The 6545-nt window shown below is 43.0% G+C and overlaps 1 long non-coding RNA gene across 1 annotated transcript; it reads left to right on the forward strand.

The window, feature by feature from the left end:
- Window positions 1-3218: 3218 nt before the first annotated feature.
- LOC125961070 (uncharacterized) lies at window positions 3219-6159 on the forward strand. Its single transcript, XR_007471389.1, has 3 exons — window positions 3219-3260; window positions 4493-4657; window positions 5765-6159. It is a non-coding gene; the product is annotated as an uncharacterized LOC125961070 (long non-coding RNA).
- Window positions 6160-6545: the final 386 nt, after the last annotated feature.

A 6545-nucleotide genomic window follows, 5' to 3' on the forward strand; every position in this document is an offset into this window, starting at 1 on the left:
CTGTTGCTTTTTATCTGCTTCACACTTTGGGCCTGCTTTTATTCCTGGGATCTTGAAAGGACCATTCACAAAGCAAGAAGGCTCAGGAAAAACAGGAAGGTGTCTGAATTTAGAGCTATTGAAAAGTTCTGACAAATGCTGGTTTCAGGAAAATAAAGGCGGTTGGAGGGTTTCATCGCAAGATTTGGATGGGGCTGTCTAGAACCAGTGGTGCTGCGTTAGAGCTGGGAGGGTGTCCAGTCTGGAAGCCTCATTTCACAGATGGTGCGGCAGAATTCCCGAGAGACTGCAGCACACCCAAAATAATTTAGTGATAAAAGTTACAAGTAGAGCCCTTCCCCCTTGCCAGTGTTGTTGTTTTTTTTTTTTTGCGGTACGCGGGCCTCTCACTGTTGCGACCTCTCCCGTTGCGGAGCACAGGCTCCGGACGCGCAGGCTCAGCGGCCGCTCCCCGGCACGTGGGATCTTCCCGGACCGGGGCACGAACCCGTGCCCCCTGCATCGGCAGGCGGACCCTCAACCACTGCACCACCAGGGAAGGGAAGCCCTTGCCAGTGTTCTTTAATGAGGAACTACTAGTTTGCTTTGTGGGTGTCTCTCTGCTAAGTTTCAGTGAAGACATAGCTAAATCCAAGTTGTTGCTTTCTAGCAACAATAGGCAAATGACACTCTTAAAAACAACAACAACCACTTTTTATTTTATATTGGAGTATAGTTGGTTAACAATGTTGTGTTAGTTTCAGGTGTACAGCAAAGGGATTCAGTTATACATATACATGTATCTATTCTTTTTCAAATTCTTTTCCCATTTAGATCATTACCTAATATTGAGAAGAGTTCCATGTGCTATACGGTAGGCTCTTAATAGGAAAAAGGTGACTACGCATATTAGTTTCCTATCAAGGTGGCCCAGCAAGGCCCAAGCTCTGTCTTCGTTCTGCCCTTGTCTGCTTTTCCATTCTACAGCAAAAGGTCCGGATGAGCAGGAAAAAATCAAAAGAGTAGGATCCTGGGTGAAAGTTATAAAGGTGACTATTATCGTAAGACAACGGGGGCTACTCAGGTCAACAGGAGTCCTATTCAGACGAGGCCTGCAGTAGCCAGGAACGCTCCTTCTCGGGAAATTTTGGTAGCTTGATCCAGCCCAGAATATTTTGAGAAAGAAATACATTGGAAGTATTACACTGTTGAGGGAAAAGAAGAAAAACAAAGATGTTATAAAACTTCAATAGGCAAATCAAACCATCAGCATATGGATGGGTATAACAGAATGTCTCAAACACAGACCCTAATAGAGATAAAAAATTAGTACGTGGTAAAGATCCGTGAGGAAAGGGAGATTAGTCAATAAAGGATGTTAGGACCCAACCATGTGGAAAATATTAAAGATAATCCCTAGCTCTCCCCATATACCAAAATAAATTCCACATGCACTTAACAGTTATATGCAAAAATAACATAGAAATAGAAGACATGGGGAAATTTCAGATCTTGAGAGAAGAATTTTATAGCTATAAAAGCTTAGACATAGGTTAAAAAGTAAAAGATTATTGGGTTTGACCACAGAAACATTAAAACTTCTAGGCATCAGTAACACTGGAAAGGTGTCTGTGATAAGTATCACACAGAATCTTATTTTTATGTGAAAGGCTATTGCAAAACAATGAGAAAAGTGCTAACATAACCATATTAAAATGGACCAAGAACACGAGTAAAGAACAGAAATACAAATGTTCAACAAACATGTAAAATACTCATATACATTAATCAAAAATGTAAATCAAACCAATAATGAAAATTCATTTTGCCCATTAATCTGCTGTAGGACAGACTCTCTTTCACATTTCTGGTCAGAGTTCACACTGATAGAAACTTTCTGAAAACAATAATATTAATCAAGAGTCTTAAAAATGGCCATATCCTTTCATTATGCTCTCCTACTTCTACGAATGCTCTACTGTCAGATAAGAACACAAAGACTTACTCACAAGGTTTTCCATTTCTGGAGTAGCTCAAAAGTTTTGGGAGATGGGCTCTACATCTGTTACAGTTGTTAGCATCCAAATGATGGAATATTATGTAGCCATTCTTATCATTATTTTTTTAGGGAAATGCCCATGATGTAACGCTAAGGGAACGACTTTGGACGTGAAACCTGTACATACTGTATATTTTAAAAGACTGAAAACAAAAACCTAAAGTTTTCAGTTGGGATAGTGGGGATAGGGTGTGGTTTATTTTCTCCTTTTATGAGTGTGGTTTCTTTCCCCACAGTAAAATAGATTAATTTATGATAGAAAACAAGTTGTTGAAAATAGCATGACCTTCTGTGTCTGAACCCCTCATGCAGACTCGGATGGTCGGAGATGGATGTTTTCCCCAAGTGGTGGTGGCCAGGGTTGGGGACAGTGTGATGGGGGGAGTGGAGGCACATTTCATTCCTGCAAGTGTGGCCATCTCTCACAAAGCAGACCCAGCATTCCCAAAGCTTCTTGTATGTAAGTTTCTTCTGCACTTGGCAAATCCCTCAGGACAGGCATTCCCAGCCTAGCTGGGGAAGAAGAGTCTTCAGAACCCCAAAGAGCTATGGCCTCACTTGCCCACCACCATCGGCACATCTGTCCCTTAGAAGGGGAAGATACTGTCAAATTAGGGGTCCTTTAGGGTTGGTTAGAGGTTTCAGTTCTCTGTGTACCATGAAGCCAAAAGGGCTTTATTCTCTATCTTGGCCAAAGGCCGGCACAGATAAGCTCCACAAATCCCAGTACCATCTGGCTCTGGGCTCCATCACGTAAACCGGGGAAGGAACTTTAAAACACACCCAGCAGCTCCAGTTGGGGCTGCAGAGCTGTCCTCTTTTAGGGTCTGCTCTAGCACTGGATAGGGGCTGGCTGAGCCCCTTGTTTGCATCTCTTCCCAACTCAATAGTCACCACATTGGTAGCTTAAGGTTGGCCATTGTAGGAGTATTTATACCATGGAAATAGACAGTACAAATTAGGATTTTTTTCTTTTTTCTGGAGAGCCCAGAATTACCACTGGCTGTGCTTAATTCAACAATGATTTTATTCTCTCTCACAGTCTGTGTGTGACAGGAAATGAGGAAGGGCTGGTTTGATGGTTGTGGGTTTCTCGTGCGCAGAGAGCAGCGGGAGGCTAGCTGGAGATCTCCCGCACCTCACAGCCACGTGCTTTCTCCATGTGGGGGGTTTGGGCTTCCTCACAGCATGGAAGCTTCAGAGCCATCAGAATGCTTACGTGGTGGGTCAGGGTTCTGGGGGAGACTGTTCAACTCACTGCCTTTTATGACCTCATGCTGAAGTCGGACGGCATCACTTCCATGCATTCTCTTGCTTACTAGTGAGTCGGAAGCTCACCTAGTTTCAAGGGGAGGGGAATTAGACTCTACCTGTTGGTGGGTGGGTGTTAAGTTTCTCAAAAACATATAGAATGAGAAATATCATTAGAAATACTGTTTTTGGAAAATATAATCTGTCGTAACATTTTAAAATACACGTGGGGGTTTGCCTTCAGAGGCTACAGAGCATTTTTCTAGATATTCACTGGGCATTGCTGTTCTTCCTCTGTTGAGTGTGTATGTAATTTCTGAGGATACACAAAAAGTATTGAAAGCCAACTCTAGTAAACAAGGCAGACAACTCTCTTGGATAATAATAATAACAGAAAAGGAGAAGTCACAGTAGAAATGCACTCAGCTTTCATATGAGTCCTTACCTGGGGCCTGAAGACATTTGCAAAAGAGGATGCCACAGCCCTTCCCATCTCCATCTCAGAAATGAGTATACAACCTTCTAAAGGGACTGCTTTGAAGGGCAAATTCTTCCAGGCTAAATATTACAAAAAGTGGCATGTTTTACTACAAAACCTGTCTCCTTGCTGTACAGCACACTGTACTTTTCTTTTCATCAAAGTATTTAACGTTGCACCAGGCACATGATAGGGACAAAGTAAATACCTGGGTGATTGATTTATGTTCCAGAGCAAAAATAAGCCAGCCCCTGGTTCCACCAGGTCCTTAGGTGCTAGTTATAATTGGCCAACTGTGAGAAAGAGAAGCTGACTCTTTCTCTTCAAAACCTCTTAAATAAAATCTAATATGTTCAGACTGGAGGACTTGGGTATAAATAAAAATGTACATTTCTCTAGATATATACTCTTGAGTTATCTCTTTCCAAAGTCCACAAATCTGTGGATCTATTTCCTCTCATCCTTGTCGGAGGGGATCAGAGGGGCTGGAGGAGTAGAGGGAGCCCCAGGTACTGGTCCAGGTGTCTTCATGGCCTGGAAGGCAGACTCAGCTGGAACAGTTGGCTTATTTCTCCTCAGGCCATTAAGTTTCCTCTTTTAGTTCTCAGACCCCACTTGACTAATTGCTCCTTAGCCATCAAATACTTATTAAGGTCCTCACCTGTTCTGTCACCAGGACAGGATACCCATGAAAGTCCTTATGCATCTGTGCTTTCCGTTAATAGGAGCTTAGAATTTCCGATGCATCCCCACCAAAGACTAAGGAAAGGACTCAGAATACTTTTCAGTAGGACCTGATGGTAGACATGTGGGTGCTTCCATGCGATGGCAGAGACATTTCTTCTCACCACATATCACGTGCCCTGCCATGTTTCCCAGTCCCCTTGCAGGTAGGTGGGTCCATGTGACTAGTTCTAGCCAATGCTTACTGGGGTTCCAACCATGAGACCCTCACTGAAGACATTGTCTCTATACTGGGAAGCCATGTGCCTAGCTTAAAACCATGAATTCAAGAAAAGGGGCACAGCAGATATCAGGGTATACAATTTGCAGTCTGTGTCTCAAGTACTTGAAAAAGTGCCTGGTACGTAGTGAGCAGACAATAGAAGTAGACTAATATTCTTAGCAAAAGTCTGCCTTGGGGGATGGAGCTGCTCTGCTTCAAGCACATCAAAGGCCTCACCTTCATGCTCAGAATAGTTTACTTTTGTTCTCAGGTTGTGTTCAGTATACAGACTGTCCTTCTGTTTCTACAGATTAGCAAAAACAATTTCAAAATAAAAAGAGCAAGAGCAGGTGTGGGAATAGACTGAATCTTATGTTCCCTGGGAGAGAAAATAGCTGCACCCAAATGATACCAAAAGCATTGGTGCAGCAAGGTGGCCGGGGGAGCCCTCAGGGGAAATGGCTCCTCCAGGGGAAGGGAGGGTTTTGGATGGCCATACCCACGTGAAATGAAAACGAGAATTCTTTGGTCCTTCCCTATGACATACTGGGCACAGGGAGGCATGTCACCTGATTTCTTTTCCCCCAGCTTATGGGTGAAGGCAGAGGGAAGGAGAAGAAATAGGAAAGAAGACAGACAAGGCTGGTCGAAAGCCTGGGACCCAGGGGAGGAGGAACTGCTACTCCCAAGGCTTTGGTTGCCATGGTTGCAAGTAAGCAGCTGCCCCTCCTCCACCCCAGGTTTGCATGACAAGTGAGGGGGAGGCCAGTGTTGTCTTAACCTTTTCCATCTCTGACACTCTGGTTACCTTGCTGGAAGGGGAGGCAATAGAGGGGCTCTTTGCTCCAGCTCAGTCAGCTTCTCATAGAGGCTTCACCTTGCAAATGTTGCCATATGTGTGTCCCTTGTGTTCTAAACTTGCAGTTCTCAAAGTGTGGCCCCAGGACCCCTGGGGTTCCCCAAGAAACCTTCAGAAGATCCACTAGGTTAAAACTACTTTCATAGTAATTCTAAGATGTTATTTGTCTTTTTCGCCCTTGTTCCCTCATAGGTATATAGTGGAGTTTTCCAGAGGTTGTATGTTGTGTAATGTTGCACTGGAGTGAACACAGGAGCAATGGTGAGAATCTACCTGTCTTCTGTTAACCGAGATCTTGAAGAGATTTGCAAAACTGTAAAGCAATGCCACTCTCCTAGGCTGAAATTTTTGTTTTGGAGAGTATCATTGTTTTTCCTAAAAATGTGTTATGTGTGACTATGTAGTGGGATTATTACATTATTTTAAATGAATTAATAAATAAATATTTAAAATGTTTCATAGTTTTAATTTCAAATATGGGAAATGTCAATAGATACAACTCAAAGTCAACAAAAGCTCTTTGGGGTCTTAGGTGATTTTCAAGGTTAAAGAGGGTTCCGAGGCCAAGGAATTTGAGAATCATAGCTTTCAACAGTAGGACGTTCACACTTCTAGCGTCTGCGTACACACCCGTGTGACTTAAAAGTCTATTGTGTCCATTATGCTCCAATATAAAATAAAAATTAAAATCAATAAATAAAACCACCATGAAATTAAAAAAAAAATTGTCCGTTGTGACTAAATATCCTTTCCTACCTCCAGGTCAGAATTCGGCAAACTTTTCTGTAAAGCATCAGAGAGAGTAAATATTTTAGGCTTTGTGGGCTGTACAGTCTCTGTAGCAACTACTCCACTCGGCCGCAGGGTCACAAAATCAGCCAACAATGGTCAGGAACGAATGGGAGTGGCTATGTTCCAGTGACGTTATTTACGGACACTGAAATTTGAGCTCTGTATAATCCTCACGTGTCAC

Source organism: Orcinus orca, chromosome 14 (genome assembly GCF_937001465.1).
Source record: "Orcinus orca chromosome 14, mOrcOrc1.1, whole genome shotgun sequence".
NCBI classification, from domain to species: domain Eukaryota; kingdom Metazoa; phylum Chordata; class Mammalia; order Artiodactyla; family Delphinidae; genus Orcinus; species Orcinus orca.